The sequence below is a fragment of the Camelus ferus genome, chromosome 12 (assembly GCF_009834535.1).
Source record: "Camelus ferus isolate YT-003-E chromosome 12, BCGSAC_Cfer_1.0, whole genome shotgun sequence".
NCBI lineage: Eukaryota > Metazoa > Chordata > Mammalia > Artiodactyla > Camelidae > Camelus > Camelus ferus.
Genome location: NC_045707.1, coordinates 42549252 through 42567992, shown reverse-complemented (window position 1 = coordinate 42567992; position 18741 = coordinate 42549252). Strand labels below are relative to the sequence as shown.

At 33.1% G+C, this 18741-nt stretch overlaps 1 protein-coding gene across 5 annotated transcripts in view; it reads right to left on the bottom strand.

Moving 5' to 3' along the window:
- ANKS1B (ankyrin repeat and sterile alpha motif domain containing 1B) overlaps positions 1-18741 on the bottom strand; it is an 860521-nt gene that overhangs the window by 650720 nt on the left and 191060 nt on the right. The window lies entirely within an intron of this gene.

Below are 18741 nucleotides of genomic sequence, written 5' to 3'. Positions count from 1 at the left end.
ACTTTATTGCCATAAGATTGCTAAAAAGCTCATTCTTTTACAATGTCACTAAAAACGTAGTCTCTTTTTGAAAAAATAAACCTCATAAAATGTCATACATATAATAGGGTTAATACTTTCAAAATTAATAATAGGACTTCCATGCTCAACATACATATTTAATTTTGCTACTTCCCAAATCTCACTTAAATGACAGCAAAAGGTTTGTAAAAAATGGTCTAAACCATAAGGACGAGAACTGGAGGGATGTTAGCAGATGAGCAATATCAAAGAAATTTTTAAATAATGACAAACAGATGATTTATCAAACTGACTTAGCAAACTTGAGGAAACTGAAAGCAAAGTGCCTGCATGAAGGAAGAATAGGAAGCAGGTCTATTCATGATTCACATCTTCAAAAGGGCTTTAGAAGCAGAGAGATTGACTCTCTGTGAAGGTGTAGGTGCAGGTGGGGCTGAAAGAGGATGGAAATTTTATATTAGAAAGGGTTAGACCCCAGACCCATCTTCATCTCACCCAGCCAAGAAACTAAACCTGTACCACCTGACAAGAAATTGGAGGTTTAATTTCTGGTGAGGTTGAAGGAAAGGGATTGTTAATTCTAAGAACTCATGCACAATGAGCCAAGGGGTGCCTCTCTAAAAACGATGGAATTCAGTGAATGTCTATGTAGTAAATGAAGATTCTCAACCTATCCCAGTGCCTTCTCACATTTGTCTTAGAGAACAGAGCAGCTAATTTCATATCCCTTAGGTAGGAGATGAGAATCTATTTTTCTCTGCAGAAACTGAGATCTCAAGAAAAATGATCTATAAGTATTCAGGAAAAAGGTGGGGGGGGGGGGGGTCTATGCCTTAATGCCTACTGTAAAGTGCAGCTCTCAACAAATTCTACCCACATAAACAATTCCTAATTTTTTAGTTAAATACAACCAAGAATACAACAATTACCACATATTTGAAGGACCTTTAACAGACCAAAACAAATATACAGAAAAAAGTTATAAGTGGTATCCTCAGAGAGATAGAAACTATTTGCATCCTTAAAATAAGAACAGAATGCTACCAAACAGATAAGTACGTAAAATCCAACAGAAGTGTTGAAAAATGAGTCTGAGCAAATTTCCCAGAAGACCGAACAAAAGATCAAAAGAAGTTACAAGTTAAGAAAACTAGAGAATCAAACTAAGATTTCCATGTAGAGGTGAAAAGAAATTGTCAAAGTAATAATGCAAGAAGTTTTGCCAGAACTGAAGAAAAATCTCGTATTCGAAGAGCTTCCTGAATACTTAGCAGGCTGAATTTAAAAAAAAAAAATTAGGAAAAACAATAAGTTTGTCTAAAAATATCCAGTGTTGTGTTCAGCACAGCACTGATAGATTCTGATTACTCAAGTTAGTAAAGATAGTTTACATACCCAATTGTAAAGAGCACCCATCTCCCTGCAAAAGCTGTTGCTTTTAAAAATAGAATGACTTTATGACTACTTTTTGCATTCACATCTAAAATTTCCCTTTATCAGCTTTCAATAACAGAGAAATTATGAACTTTAATTATCCTTCAATCAGTTACTGTCTCTAAGATACAATAATAACAATAGCTACAATCTATTGAGCACTCTATTATTCTTTATTTTAATTCACACAGTACCTTGAGGCAAATACTAAACTAAGGCACAGAAAAGTCAAATAAAACCCAAGGTTGCAGAACTGGTAAGTGGCAGAAAAAAGATTCTAACCCAGAGTGCCTGACTCTAGAGCAACTATGTATTTGATTAGTGCTGTCTCCAGAAATGAATAGAATGATCAAAAGGGCACCTCCTTCACCAACTCATGATCAGTTACTGGTGTGACCATCAAGGTTGACATGTATCGTACCATAAATCATTATATACTTGGTGAAGAATTATCAACATTTTATAGGTTAATCAGTTCTTTTCTCACTCTGTCTCATTCTGCTCCCCAAAGAAAAACTCTTGTTACTGCCCATTGTACAGCAAATAATATACAAATCTCTTAATATGACTTCAAGGCTTTATGGTCAAACTATTTCTCAACGCTTCTTCTTATTCTATCTTACTCATTCCGGACTATAACCAAGTAGAATTGTTCACCCTTTCCTAATCATGCTCCATACTTTTGTTCATGCCCCACCTACCTCCATCTTACACAGCTAAGTAGTGGTTATAAATTTAGGCTCTAAAATTAGTCCTGGACTCAAGTTCTAACTCTTTTACTTATTAGCCAACTTATTAGTATGATTCTCATCAGAGAGGACCACTGTCAGCCTCACTTACATCAACTATGCAGTGGGAAGATAATACAGTAGTAATTCCCTCAGAATTTCTTCCTGATAACTAAATGAGGTAATAAATATAAAGTGCCTGACACATAGTAAGGTTTCAATAAATATTAACTACTATTTTTAGGTATTATTCTCTTATAACCCCATTGAGTCCTCAAAATAAAGTTCAGCTTTCACCTCTTATATATTTTTTCCAGATTTCCCACAAAAAGAAATGATGTTCCTTTCTTCTGAATGTCTTTCTGTGAATTTGTGTATTACATTATTTCACATATACTTTTTAAAATTTTTAAAATTATAGTTAATTTACAATGTTGTGTTAGTTTCAGGTGTATAGCAAAAGTGATTCAGATATATATATTCTTTTTCAGATTCTTTTCCATTATAGTTTATTACAAGATATTGAATATAGTTGATATTGAATATAGTTCAATATTGTAAGATATTGAATATATTGACCTGTGCTATACAGTAGGTCCTTGGTGTTTAGTTTCACATACACTTTGTAATGATACATGGCATAGTGGCAAAGAGCAAAAGTTTTGAAGTCAAATACATACACATTTAAGTCCTGGCTCTGCCACTTGTAAGCTGTGTGACTTTGAGCAAATCACATAATCTTACTAATCCTCAGTTTCCTTATCTGCAAAGTAGGCATAATAATAATTCCTACTTGATAGGGCTGTATGATGAGAAAATTAGTTGCCTGACAGTCACTGGTAAAAAATAATCAATAAATGTTGCTATCTTTATTATAATATTTATCCTGAGAGAGTTGCTAACACACAGAGAACACACATACTCATCCTTAGTTAACTGTGAGTTATCTGAAAGTAAACATTGTCTTACTCACATTTTATCTCTTACAATGTGTTGTGCAAAATGCAATTTAATAATTATTTATTAAATAAATCATTAAATGAATAAATTTCAAACTACCATTTACAATTGACTACCTAGAAATTTTACTGATATCAAAGGGTGTATATAATTGCATCACAAATATCTTTATTGTTATTTTTGTTTTATTTTATATTAACCATTGCCAATACCATTAGCAGAAATAAAATTTATCAGTGATTTAGTACTGCCCCCTAAAGACTGTACAGAAGTTAACTGTGTACAACCATAGTTTTCTACTTCACTGATTTACAGTTAAAGATGCCTGAGAAAGATTTTATCAAACTAAATATAATCTTCAATTACATATAGCAAGAAGCTACACGAACAAATGCTTAAGTTCAGAGTTTATTTCAAATGTTTTCCAAACTTTTTACTGGAGATTCAACTATGTTCCTAAAGTTTCAGATGTCAGGAAATTCTTCCATAGAGTATAGACCTAATTTACACGGTTTGAGACTATTCGCTTTCTTGGTTAATACACAGTAATTATACAGGAGCAGTACTGGGCAAGTTCTACATTGTTTCAGATAATAAAAGTCATAATACATAAATACCATGGGGAGACAAATTTGAACTCACTAAAAGAAAAATACTTCTAAAATAATTACATCAGTTTAACATCAAAGAATTAGAATTTCCTTGTAAGGTGAGATATATATATATTATATTTATAAAACATATATGATATTAAATATATTAAAATTATGTTATATGAAAATGTTTTATGTAAATATTTTAATATATTATAATAATATACTATATATGACAGTATAATTATATTATATATAATATGTTTTATATATTTTATATTAAACATAATTATATTTATATAATAACTATATATACATTAACATACATATTATGTTTATATAATAACTATATAAGCATGATTATATAATAACTATATATAATAGTGCTTTATAGTTTAGAAAATGTTTTCAGATATGGAAGAGCCCAATAAAGTAGGATACGAGTTATCTCTATTTTACAAGTGAAAAAATGAATGCATGTGATGTTACTCAATTTGAAAGATCATTCTACATATGAGGGAGATTACAATCCAAGTCCTATGACTCAGGTTCTATAATCTTTCTACCACACTACTAGTAAGAAGGAAGCTTCTAATTACTAGAGCTTTTTGAAGGGACAATAGATGTTCAAGATATTCAGAATATCCACAAAAGAATTTCTGTGTTATGTGATAGTTTATAATTAATGGCCCTTAAAGTCTTTTTTTTTTTAACTCTAAAATTCTGTAATCTAAGCAGTTAAAGCGTATATAGTTTAGGAAAAGGATCAAGGACCAGCTATGATCCCACAGAGCCCCTTTAATCCCCATTGGTCAATGCACATCTTTAGAAACATGGTGGTAGTAGGGGAAGGGAAAAGTCTGAGAGTGTTTATGTCCTGTCCAAAAGTCCGTGGAGGAAAAGCAGAAACCTAGAATGCTCGACTCAGCCAGGATATAGGAGGGCACTGTGTTCATGGGGAAATGGGATGATGGAAAGGGACAAAGCTTGTCCCTCATCCTATTAGAAATACAAAAAACAAACTGAAAAGTAGGAAAACAGTCTAATAGAATTGACAATGCAAAGGGACCAGGCAAAAAGGCAGACTCTAGGAGGAGGCAACTCTCAGAAATGGAGAGCAAAACAAAGGAAGATCTTCTGGAAGAGGCATCAGTAATCTAGACTGCCTTGTAGTAATAGCCACAAGTCTTCTTGTCTTTGTTTTTCAAAAATGAAGTTGATCCATTAACTTTTAACAAAACTTAAAATAATACACGCTTATCGCAAAACAAATGATTCAAAACAAAAAGTTATAAAGGAGAAAGTTAAGCTTTCCTAACTTTATTCCCAATGCAAACATTCAGGGCATATTCTTCCAGATTTGTATTCTTGTCCAATGATTTTGTCAGAATAAATTGGTAAAAATGCAATTGTATGCCAAAGAGTGTTTCCAATTTAAACTCTGTGTATATTGTCAATGTCATCTCAAAAACACTCTTCATGCTGCGACAAGAGGAAAAATATTCTTATATGAGGTGAAATTGTTACCCTCTTCCTTAAAAACTTTTAATAGTTTTTCATTGTTTTTTGGATAAAATTCAAAATTCTTAATATGATTCAAAAGGCTGTGTGTTTGTCCTTATTTGCCTTTCTAGTTTTGTCCTATCATGACCATTCTTCCTCCCCTTTGCTCGTAACATTTAAGTACATTGTGCTCTTTCCCTTGAATATACCAAACTTCCCCTTATCAAGAGCTTTATCTAAGCACATATGGCTTTCTCTTGCAGACTGTTAGTTGTCTCCCAATGTAACAGAACACCTGGCCCTCTTTTTCTGTGGTAGTAGAACCCTAACTTGTAGTTCGGCACACGTCTGCTTTGATCACATTTCCCAAACTGTCACAGCTACATTGGGCCACGTGATTAAGTTAGAACGTTTCTAAAAGTGAAGGGGCATGTCCTTCTTCCTCCCGTTCCTCTTTCTGGTGATTGGGATGTTAATGAAATGGCTGAAGCTGGAGCAGTCATCCTGGACCAACAGGGAGACCTGGAACTAGAGGACATATACAACAGAACAACAAAATAGAAGAATCCTGGGTTCCTCAGCCTTGGACTGCCCAGCTCTAAGTTTTGCAAATGGAAAGAAATAAACTTCTCCTTTTTAAGCCATTGTTATTTTGGATTTTCTGTTACTTGGTATTGTACCAAATCCTAATAAATTCCTGGAGAATTGTCTTCTCTTGTCTTCATCAGGATTAATCTTATTTGTGCTTTAGGTGTGAACTTAATTCACTTTATTTGATAGACCTTCTTGATGCCCCAGTCAAAATGCTTTCACAGCACCCTGCTATTTTTATAGTAATTATCACAAATAAAATTTTTACAGCTACTTACATGACTTTGGTTCAGTAACTCCTTTCCCTACTAGATAACAAACTGTACCACTGCAGAGACGTCTGTTGGTTTAGCTACCACAAGCCCAGTGATAGTGTACCACAAGCTTAGCACACTAAAGAACTTTCCATTGCATATGTGTTGAGTGAATGAATGAATATCAACTTGCCTTCAAAAAATTTTAATAACATGAACATTCTCGTCAATTCTAGGAGGCACCAATTTATTGTAACCTTGAACTTAGTGCCCTTTATCTTCTGACTCCATTGTATTCACTTGCCCTAACAGTGTTCATCCCATATCCAAACTAATATAGAACTCAGAATCTACTTGAGTTCATTAAGGAATGCATTTATACCAACCATTAGTGAGCAATTTGGATTTTACAAAAAACTCCATAGTGAAAAAAGGAGAATGGGCTTTAAATTGCACAACTTAATCCCTCCTCTTTCCCAACAAATATGTGTCTCCTTGTGATGACAGTTGGGTGGAAAGGTGCTTTCATCTTCCGTGGTGTCTATTTCCTCCCACAGACTTTTTTTTTCATCTGCTCTTCAAATTCCTCTACCTTTTATTACGTAAAATAATGTAACTCTAGTATACACCTTATCTCCAAACTTGCATAGCCAATCTCATTACAGAGATGAAATTATTCAGGGATTATTATTTTTTTGTCCATTTGAAAGACAACAACAAAAAAAGCTATATCAATGATATTTTCTTACAATGCTTATAAAATTGGGGATCTAAAGGCTTATTGGGGCACTGAGAGAGGGAGATTGTAAAATGTTAAGCTGGTTCATTTATATCAAAACTATAACAGTGCTAATGATCAAAGTGATAAATGTCAGTGATCAGATTACTCAAAAAGCACCAGGCTTGTTTATCTCAAATTCAGTCCTGAGAAAGATTACACACTACAGTTTCATACATTTGGGATGGTCAGAAAGCTTAGTGTCAAATATAATATTTTCATCAGCTTTTTAAACACTAAATATTTGCTTAAAATTTTCTGAAGATAACTGCAGTGCTACTGTATACTATTTTTCACCACAGTCATTTGCTCCAAGTTAGTGAAATTCACAAAAGTTGCAACATTTAAGTCTTTTGAAAAATGAAACTTCTCTCAGATTTATTTGTAGTTACCTATGAATCCTAAAATGCATCTATATCCACAAGGAAAAGGAAGCAAGAAGAAAACAAGTCTTTAATCCCAGTAAGTATACTGAGTTTACTTCCTAGCATCCACACACCAAAATGATGCTACTGTGTACGGTGATTCTTCAAATTTGGGGATTTGCCAGTATCAAAAGTATTTCACATTTATTGAAGGATAGAATTACTAATGAAGCAAAAATTTTAATTGCAAGGAATATTGAAGAATAGATTAAGGAAAGCTGTTCTCTTTTTAGTGATACATAAGACATTCATTGTAATTCCTCTAAAACACTCAGTTCCAACACATTATGTCCTCACCTGCTACCTCTTTACGTAGCTGACATCCTTTGCATAGCCGTCTGGGAAACTGCAAAGAAGAACGCATTTGGTTTGCTATTCTACTTTAAATACAATCAATTCGTATGTTCTTATTATCTCTTAAAACTTTTGTTTATTTATCTGACTCTGGCTTAATAATACGGTTTATTATTGCAAAACTGGAAAGAAGTCTAAGCTGGTGTCAGGTCTATGCGCAAGAGGTAGACACTAATTTCTAAAAAGTTAAAAAATAAATAAATAAATAAAAAGTTAAGGTTACTTTAGAAAGTTTACCCAATCTTATTTTTTTCAGCAAAATTTATTATAAAAGGCAAAATGTGCAACTTTAGGAAAATAAATTATCCTTCATAACAGACGACTTCATATAATCAAGGAGTATTTTTCAAATAGTTTCCTTTTAAAAAAATAAAATATATTAAGGTATTATTTACATACATAATATGCACCTATTTTAAATGTTCAGTTTAACAACTTTTGATAAAAGCATACATCTGTTTAATCACCACCACAATTAAAATACAGAATATTTCCATCACCACAGTGGTTGCCTTGTGCTCATTCCTTGTCAGTACTCATCTACTCCTGGCCCCAGAAATCTTTTTTTCTGCCACTGTATTAGACATGTCTTTTCTAGAACTTCACAAAAATGGAATCATGAAGTACATGCTTTAGGTCTAGCTTTTTTCGCTCAGCAAAATGTGTTTGAGATACCTCTCTATTTTTCATGTATTAGTAGTTTATTACATTTTAATGCAAAGTAGTATTCCACTGTATGTATACACCAAAATCTGTTTATAAATTTTTCTGTTGATAGACATTTAGGTTGCTTCCAGTTTGAGGTCATTATCAATAAAGTTGCTATGAACATTCATGTAGAATTCTGTGTGTGGACATAAGCTTTTGTATCTCTTGGGTAAACACCTAAAATGCGTGGTTACAGGGTTAAGTGTATTTTCAACTTTTAAAGAAATTATCAAAATGTTTTCCAAAGTGTTTGTAACATTTTACATTCCCATTAGCTGTGTATGAGAGTTCTACTATCTCCACATTCTTGGCAACACTTAATTTAGCCATGCTAATGGAAGTTTATTGTTACCACACAGTGCTTTTAATTTCCATTTTTGTGATTGCCAGTGTGTTAAGTATCTTCTCCTGTGCTAGGAGGCCATACACGTCTTTCTTGTGTGAAACAACCTTTCAAGTCCTTTCTCTGTTTTTAATTGGGTTAATTTGATTTCTTGTTGAATTGTAAGAGGTCTTTTTATGAAGACTTTTCTTTTTAAAGCAGTTTAAGGTTCACAGGAAGACTGAAAGGAAGGTACAAAGATTTCTCATAAGCTTTATGCCCCTATACATGCAAAGCTTCCCCCATTATCAACATCGCCCACTAGACTGGTACATTCTAAGGGTCTAGACAAATTTATAATGACATATATCCATCATTATGGTAATATACAGATTTATTTTCACAGCCCTAAAGATACTCTGTGTTTCTCCTATTCACCCTCCTAACCCAATCACTGTTCTTTTTTACTGTCTCCCTAATTTGCCCTTTCCAGAATGTCATAAAGTTGGAATCACAGAATGTAGTTTTTCAGACTGGCTTCTTTTCTGTAGTAACATGCATTTAAGGTTCCTCCACATCTCTTCATGGCTTGATAGTTTATTTCTTTTTAGTTCTGAATAATATTCTATTGTCTGGATGTACCACAGTTTATCCATTTACCTACTGAAAGACATCTTGATTTCTTCCAAGTTTTGTAATTATGAATAAAGTTAATATAAACATCCTTGTGTAGGTTTTTGAGTGGACATAGTTTTTCAATTACTTTGGGAAAATACCAAGAAGCAAGATTTCTCTGGATCATATGGTAAATGTATGTTTAGTTTTGTAAGAAACTGCCAAACTGTCTTCCAAAGTGGCAGTACCATTTTTGCATTCCCACTAGCAATAAATGAGTTCATCTTGCTTCACATTTGAGCTCCACATCTTGTGCTAGCGTTTTGATGTTGTCAAATTCTGGATTTTGACCATTCTAACAGTTGTGTAATGGTAACTCACTGTAGTTCTAATGTGCATTTCCCAGCTGACATATGATGTGGAGCATCTTTGCATATGCTTATTTGCCATCTGTATATCTTCTTAGGTGAGGTGTCTATTACAGTCTTGGCCCATTTTTCAGTCAGGTTGTTTGTTTTCAAACTGTTAAGTTTTAAGAGTTCTTTTTATATTATGGATAACAGTTCTTTATCAGATATAAGTTTTACAAGTATTTTCTCCCAATGTATTATCTGCTTATTTTTTCATTCTCTTGACCATGTCTTTCACAGAGGAGTTTTCATTTTAATGAAGTCCACTTATCAATTATTTCTCACATGGTTCTTGCTCTTAGTATTGAATCTAAAAAGCCAAGGTCAAGTAGATGTTTTTCCTATGTTATCATCGAAGAGGTGTATAGTTTTGCCTTTTACATTTAGAACTATGATCCATTTTGAGTTAATTTTTGTGAAGAGTGTAAGGTCTGTATCCAGATTCATTTTTCTGCATTTGGATGTCCAGAGTTGTAAGAGTTTTTCTTTAAAAATACTCTATATCCTGGGCATAATTCCTTTGTGCTGTTATATAATATCTAAAAAATATTTGCGTACCCCAAAGTCACAAAGGTAGTCTCCTATATTTTCTGTTGAATATTACTATTTTTACATTTTGGTCTTTGAGTGACAATGAATTAATTTTCACATATGGTGTAAGATTTAGGTTCATTAAATTTTTCATATGGATAGAAATCGTTTCAGTCCCACTAGTTGAAAAGTTCATCGTTTCCCCATTGAAGTGCCCTGCAACTTTTTAAACAATCAATTGCCCATATACGTGATGATCTATTTCTGAGCTCTCTCTGTTCTGTTCTATTGATCTGTGATTCTTTCCTTATGCTAATGCCATGTTGACTTGACTATTGTAGCTTTATAGTAAGTCTGGAATCAGAAAGTCCTCCATATTTGCTCTTTTTCAAAACTGTTTTGGCTATTCTCAACCCTCTGATTTTGCATACAAATTTTAGAATGCACTTATCAATATCTGAAAAAAACAATCTTCTTGGATTTTGTTTTGAATTGCATTGAATTCATAGTAAAATTTGTGGAGAACAGATATCTTAACAATATTTAGTCTTCTAACTTATGAACGTGGTATATATCTCCCTATATTAGGTTTTTAAAAATTTTCATCAACAATGTTTTTACAGTCTTCAGTACATTAGCCTTTCACAAATCTTATTAAGTTTGTAGGGATAAACATGTATTTCAAGTTTTTAAAAAATATTTTAATGGTGTTATTAAATTTCAATTTCAATTGTTCTTCATGTAAAAAAAATACAACTGATATTGCTTACTGACCTTGCACCCAGCTAAATACACATTCAGTTCTGTTTTTTGTGAATTTTGTAGAATATTCTCTATAAAAAATCATGTCATCTGTGAATAAACAGAGCTTTACTTCTTCCTTTAAAATCTGTATGCTTTTATTTCTTGCCCTTGCCTTACTGTACTGTCCAGTATGTTCAATACAACACTGAATAGAAATGGCAAGAGCAAACATCTTTGTCTCGTTTCCAATCTTAAGTCAAAAGCATTCAGTCCTTCAGCATTATGAAGTATAATATTAGCTATAGAATTTTTGTAGAGATCCTTTATAAGGTTGAGAAAATTTCTTCTATTCTCACGTTACTGAGAGTTTGTATCATGAACAGATGCTTTCACTACAATTATTTATGTGATCATGTATTTTTTCTCCTTTACTCTATTAATATGATGAAGTAAATTGATTTTACAGTGTTAAAATAACTTTGCCTTTCTGGCATATACCCCATTTGGTCATGATGTATGATATTTTTAATATATTACTGTGCTTAGGTTGTTACTGTCTGGTCAAGGATTTTTGACACCATGGTCATGAGTGACATTGATGTATAGTTTTATTTTTGTGAAATATTTTTAGTATCACAGTAATGTTGACCTCATATAATAACTTGGGAACAACTCTCATCCTTTATTTTCTAAAAGTGTTCTCACCAGTGAAACATCTGGGCCTGAAGTTTTTTATGGTGAAGATTTTAATTAATATAAAAATTTAATTATATAAAAATAATTGTATAAACTATAAAAGTAATTTTATTAATTACTTCTTAAATTAATTAATATTTTATTATGTATACCTACTATTTCAGAAAAATTCATTAAAATTTTAATGTATCTATTAACCAACAACTACTGTTTAAAAGACTAAACTGGAGGATAAGGGAAGAGAGAAATACGTCAAGAACTCGGAACTTAATTTAAGGTCTAAAGACATAAGTAGATTAGCAATCAAACAATACAACTAGGCAAAAATCATGAGCATTACAGAGATACAGAAACAAGATCTCAGGAGAACACAAAGGAGGAACAATCATTTCCAACTGGGGAGTGAGGAGGAGAGAATTCAGAGAAGTGCCTGTATTTCAGCAAGAACACCTCATGAGATAAAGATTCTGATGAATGGGGAACTGAGAAATGAGAATGAGGCCAACGGACTGGCAGCATGAGTGCACTTAAACCAAGTATAGCAACTCGGGTATGAGGAAGAGCATAGTGAGATGACAGAAGAAATAAATTGGTGCTCTACTGTGGAAAACAGATAATTTAAAACAAGTTCAACACTTGCCAAGGTACAGTTTTCTACTACTAATTCTATGTGATCATGAACAAGAAGGGGATTCAGAGACTATTTGTCTTCTCTGAATTCTCATAGTACAAATGGTCTTGACAACTCAATCTATTATTTTGAACTATATGCTGGATGTCATATGAAGTGTATCTTACCTTTATCACTGTAGTGACTAGATATTCTATTATTTGTGTAACCTGTAAAATAACTAGCACTGTTCTAGGCACATGATATGCATATACTTTTGACTTGACAACTCTGGGTCTTCCCCTTTATCTACTTCCTCTTCTAACAACAATAAAATAGAAATGCTCTTAGTGCTAGTGAGTGTGTAACTATGTATGTGCTCATGTATGTGTGCAGGTGTGTACTGGACTAAAAAACTGGAAATTAAAGGTATGTTTGATCAGGAAAACATGTGAAAAAATACCATCAATATAACTTCACAATCAAAAGATAAGATAGACATTTAGGTTGTTTCCTTGTCTTGACTATAGTAGATAGTGCTGCTATAAACATTGGGGTGCAAGTGTCTTTTTGAATTAGAGTTCCCTCCAAATATGCCTCCAGGAGTTGGCTTGCTGGATCATATGGTAAGTCTACTTTTAGATTTTAAAGAAATCTCCATACTATTTGCCATAATAGCTGCACTAAACTACATTTCTACCAACAGTGTAGAAAGGTTCCTTTTTCTCCACACCTTCTCCAGCATTTGCCATTTGTGGACTTTTGAATGATGGCCATTCTAACTGGTGTGAGGTGATACCTCATTGTACTTTTGATTTGTATTTCTCTGATAATTAGCAATATTGAGCATTTTTTCATGTGCCTATTGGCCATTTGTATGCCTTCATTGGGAACTGCTTGTTTAGGTCCTCTGCTCATGTTTGGATTGGGTTGTTTTTCTGTTATTCAGTGTATGAGTTGTTTGTATATTCTGGAAATTAAGACCTTGTCAGTAGCATCGTTTGCAAATATTTTCTCCCATTCTGTAGGTTGTCTTTTTGTTTTGCTTATGGTTTCCTTTGCTGTGCAAAAGCTTGTAAGTTTAATTAGATCCCATTTGTTTATTTTTGCTTTTATTTCCATTGCCTGGGTAGACTGTTGTAGGAGAACATTGCTAAGATTTATGTCAGAAAATGTTTTGCCCATGTTGTCTTCTAGGAGGTTTATAGTGTCTTGTCTTATGTTTAAGTCTTACAGGCCATTTTATTTTTGTGTATGGTGTGAGTGAGTGTTCTAACAACACTGATTTACATGTGGCAGTCCAGTTTTCCCAACACCACTTGCTGAAGAGACTGTCTTTTCTCCATTGTATATTCTTGCCTCCTTTGCCTAAGATTAATGAACCATAGGTCTTTGGGTTTATTTCTGAGCTCTCTATTCTGTTCCATTGATCCATATGTCTGTTTTTGTGACAACACCATGCTATTTTCATTATGGCAGCTCTGTAGTATTGTCTGAAGTCTGGGAGTGTTATTCCTCCAGCTTCATTCTTTCTCTCCAGTATTGCTTTGGCAATTCTGGATCTTTTGTGATTCCATATAAGTCTTAGGATTATGAACATGTCCTGGGTAATTTGATAGGGGTCACATTAAATCTGTAGATTGCTCTGGGTAGTATGGCCATTTTAACAATATTCATTCTTTCAATCTAAGAGCATAGGATATTTTTCCATTTCTTTTAAGTCATCTTTAATTTCCTTAATGGATAAAGAAGCTGTGGTATATTTATATAACGAAATACTACTCAGCCATAAAAAAGAATAAAATAATGCCATTTGCACCAACATGGATGGATCTGAAGATCATCATTCTAAGTGAGGTAAGCCAGAAAGAGAAAGAAAAATACCATATGATATCACTCATATATAGAATAAAAAAAAAGACACAAATGAACTTATTTATAAAACAGAAACAGATTCAAAGACATAGGAAACAAACGTACAGTTACTAGGGGGAAAAGGAGTGGGAAGGAATAAATTGGGAGTACGAGATTTGCAGATACTAACTACCATACATAAAATAGATATACAACAAGTTTCTTCTGTATAGCACAGGGAACTATATTCAATATCTTGTAATAACCTATAGTGAAAAAGAATATGAAAACAAATATCTGTATGTATATGTATGACTGAAACATTATGATGTACACTAGAAATTGAGAGAACATTGTAAACTGATTACATTTCAATTTAAAAAAAGAGAAAAGGAAAGAAGATTAAATAAAAATTATAATTCTTTATATATATATTTATTGAAGTGTTTCAGTTTACAATGTTGTGTCAGTTTCTGGTGTACAGCATAATGCTTGAACATACATATATTTCCATCTTCAGAGGAAGCAGTTGTTCAGTTATATGGAAATAAAACTTTAGAAAAGCAAAAAAGGTGATTGAAATGTATATTAATCAAACCATCATTAAATAAGAAAACTTACAAGTGAAGTATTTCATGTTGAAAATTAAATGAATACAAATTAGACATTAAGTTTGTTAGATAAGCAGAAAACTGATTAACTCTAGGTCATGATACTAAATCAAAGTAGAATAAAATAAGAATAGAAATTGGGGATTTTGCAGTCTGTTAATATAATCAAGGGTAGGTTAAGGACATAGCACTGCTAAGAGAAATGGCACAGATGGTTTAGACTAATGATTTGATACTTTTGGGTGACTTTCATAATTCATAAATTGGTTGGAGGAAACTGCACAATAAACAATGGATGGTTCTCAATTATTTTAAATATGAGGAAGTATATTTTACCACAAATCTGCAGGAGAATATAATCTTAAATTTATCATATTAAGGGAGAATGTAAATACAAGACTAATATAATCAGTATGGGCCCATGAAAAACATATAGCCACAGAAAGTAAGACTTAAATATTAAATTGTGTTTTAAAACTACAATAGATGTTAGACATCTTAGTGTTTGCAAATTTGATTGCAGGATCAAAACATTCTCTTAACAAGAGACAAAGTCCAGGTGTGAAAAAAATCTAGTAAGTTAAAAAAAATGCATGGAGACTATAACAAAGGAAGACTATAAATGGTCAAAAGAATAACCGATATACAATCTTTTAAATGTACCGAATTATGAAGTTTCTAAAATGTCTGTTATTCACAAGTGTCTTCATTAAGTTACTAAATATTTCTTAACACAATGAAATAAAACCATAGTACTCCTAATGAGATGTGTGCACTACTAACTGCTATGAATTGATACGTTACTCCTCTATGGCATTTCAGATTTTAATAAAACACTTCCACTTACATTACTTTCACTTATACAACTTCAGAACTAATGTGTCAATTTGCATAAAGGACAATTGAAATTTAAGTTACAAAAGAACAAGTCAACTTTTTCTCTTTAAACAGCAGAGTTGCAACAACCATAAGTCTAAATAATCCCTTACCAATCGGAGTACACAATTTACAGAACCTTAATGAGTTTTACAAACATTAACAAAATAAATATCAAGGCATCCTCAAGGATAGATATGATTTCTATTTCTACCACTTTATATGCAAAGACAAATCACACTAATACACGGAGTGAAGGTGAAGCATATGTGAAGGTGATAGATGTAAACAAAACCAGGATCCAGATCACAATTTGGTCAAACCAAAACTCAGGAGATAAAAATTAATAGTAAAAAAAAAAATTTTTTTTTAAATATTTAAAACTACTCTGGCTCGTTAAGAAAAAAAGGTTTCCAGTATCTCCTCTAAAGGTTAATAAATAAATAAACCTAATTACCTTCCCACCCCCAAAGAAAAAAACCTAAAAAAAGGAAAAAAGAAAAAAAGATTTGAAGTCTCTTTTAGAATACATACAACATATAAGTGTAAGAAATTACATCTCCACAAAAGGTATTCTTGATACTGGTGTGTATCTGTATGTTTCTGTGTGTGTGTCTGTGTGTTAAATATGTTTTCCAAGGCAGACAACTTAAATTATTTATTGGGTTTTTAAAGGCTGTGTGTCCTGATAGAAACTTTCCAGGTCTGTGGTCTTGGTTTATAAGCTCATGAAAAGTTTAGACTTAGGTAATTTTCTAAGCCCAAAAGCATCTTCATCAATCTTGCCTGTCACAGTGAGCTTAATTGTGTGCATACTAGAGAGAAGGAAAGGATCTAGTAAAAGCTTCAGAAGCAAACATTTTGGGTTAATCCCTCTCCTCAAGGCCCAATTTTGATCCGGTTGACTTAAAGTCAAAGTAAAGTAAACAATAGTATCTAAAATAGTATCCTTTCCCAGAGGTAACAGCTGGTAAAAGGGAAGATCTGTATCTAACTTGGGTTTATATTCCTACTATCTAGAGTAGTATGTAGCAGAGTGGTATTTGAATGCTGAATTTAATATGCTTCTTTTACACACTCAAAAGCACCAATAAATGCTTTTTACTGATGTATTTCACTAATTTAATCTAGCAAAGTTAATAAAAACTGATCATGCTTTCTCAAAAACAAACAAAAACCCCCCTACCTTTAATTAAAAACCAGCTTAATAATGCTGAGTGTTTTTTTTAAATCTCTCTCTTTCTTGAGATAAAACATTTTTAATGAAAAAAAGAACCTCCTAGATGCCAAGACAAGTTCAAAAACATGGCAATAACCTTCAGCCTGAGCAACCTTCTTGCCATCTGTCAGAATTTAGTAAAATCTTCCAGATCCAAGATCAAATACCTGAATTGAAATGCCTGAGCCACATCCTGTCTAGCCATAGCATTAAACCCTTATTAGATAGGTCATCTGTCCAAAGATACTAAAGTAGGATAAACCCAGGACAATCCAGGGCCTCATTTATTTCTGATTCACCAGATGCAACTGTTGATTCATTCCCCCAAATTCTACCTTGATCATCCTAATGGTGAACTAATTTCATCTAGAAAAAAAAAAAATTCTGCTCCTCAGCTATTGATTTTCGTCATCTGAAAATCCCTTTCAAGTATACACAACTCTTACCAAGCAGAACTATTCCTAAGAGATTTTACCTCATACCATTAACTCTGTCACTTATAGAACCACAGAGTGCCATCCTGTCAATGAAAGGGTCTGGATAAAAGCTTCAGAAGCAAACATTTTGGGTTAATCCCTCTCCACAAGGCCTAACTTTGATCTGGTTAACTTAAAGTCAAATTAAACAACAGTATCTAAAACAGTATCCTTTCCTGGGGGTAACAGCTTCTTCCTAGGGAAGTCTGCATATAATAATCAGTCTATGAAGTCCCCACTTGCTCCACACCTCAGATAACTGTGAAGGGCCACCTCAGCTTCAGAGCTCCCTGTGATGTTGGCCAAGCAGAGAAGAACCATCCAGTGGGTTGCAACTACACCTCCAATGAGGTCTGAATCAAAACCTTGCAGAGAGGATCACTCTTCCAAGCCTGTCCTCCCTTGGGTACTCTTCCTTAGTCATAGAATACCCTTGTGTTTTGTTTTATATCCTTATAATTACTCGCTTATCATAACTGAATAATATTTTATGTTAAGCTTCGCCTGTTTTAATTATTACGTGGCATCTGTCACCTAACGTGACTCAAACTGAAACAATACCACTTAGTAAGCATAGCTCCAATATGCACTAGGGCTGAAAGCAGAAAGCAATGAATAGTGTGGAATCCTGGAAAGTTTAGTCTCCAGAAAAGCAGACTAAAGAACTGGAACTTTCACACCAAGAGATATATTATTTAAGGTACTTACAAGTACAGCCTTTGGCTGGTGCCTGGGAACTTACTTGGATTTCTAAGGAAGTCCCACCACTCTGACAGGAGTGACTCACTGTGCCTAAACTCTTTGTGATAACAATGATTTATGCTGACCATCTGATTTCCTTCTGGGAGTCTGCAATTTTGGTACATGCCAGGCAGAGGGTGTCTACATGACTAGCCCCCAACAAAAATCTGGGATATGAATCTTTAATGAGTTTCCCTGGTTGGCAACATTTCAGTGTTGTCACAACTCATTGCTAGGAAAAGGAAGTGCCTCCTGTCTGACTCCACTGGAAGAGGCCACTTAAAACAGTTTTTAAAAGAAACAGAAACCCTAATAAGCATCAAGTACAAATTTAGCAATTATAAATTTGTAAATAATGAGATAAAAACTAATGATGATATAATAGTCAGAGAAATAATAAAGGAAAATTTCCCTGACCTGAAGTTATGTTCAGATAAAAAGAACTTACTAGTTCCCAAGAAGGATTAATAAAAATATTACACATATTTAAAGATAATCTGATGAAATTTTTACTCTAAGATCAAAGTTTTACCACTTTCTAAAGAAAAAACAAAGCAGATTATATACAAAGGAAAAAGAACCAGATTAGCATATATTTTAATTCTACATGTTATAAACCACATAATAAACTGTTACTATCTTTGCTTTAAACAGTCAGTTATAGTTTAAGGAGATTAAAAAAGCAAT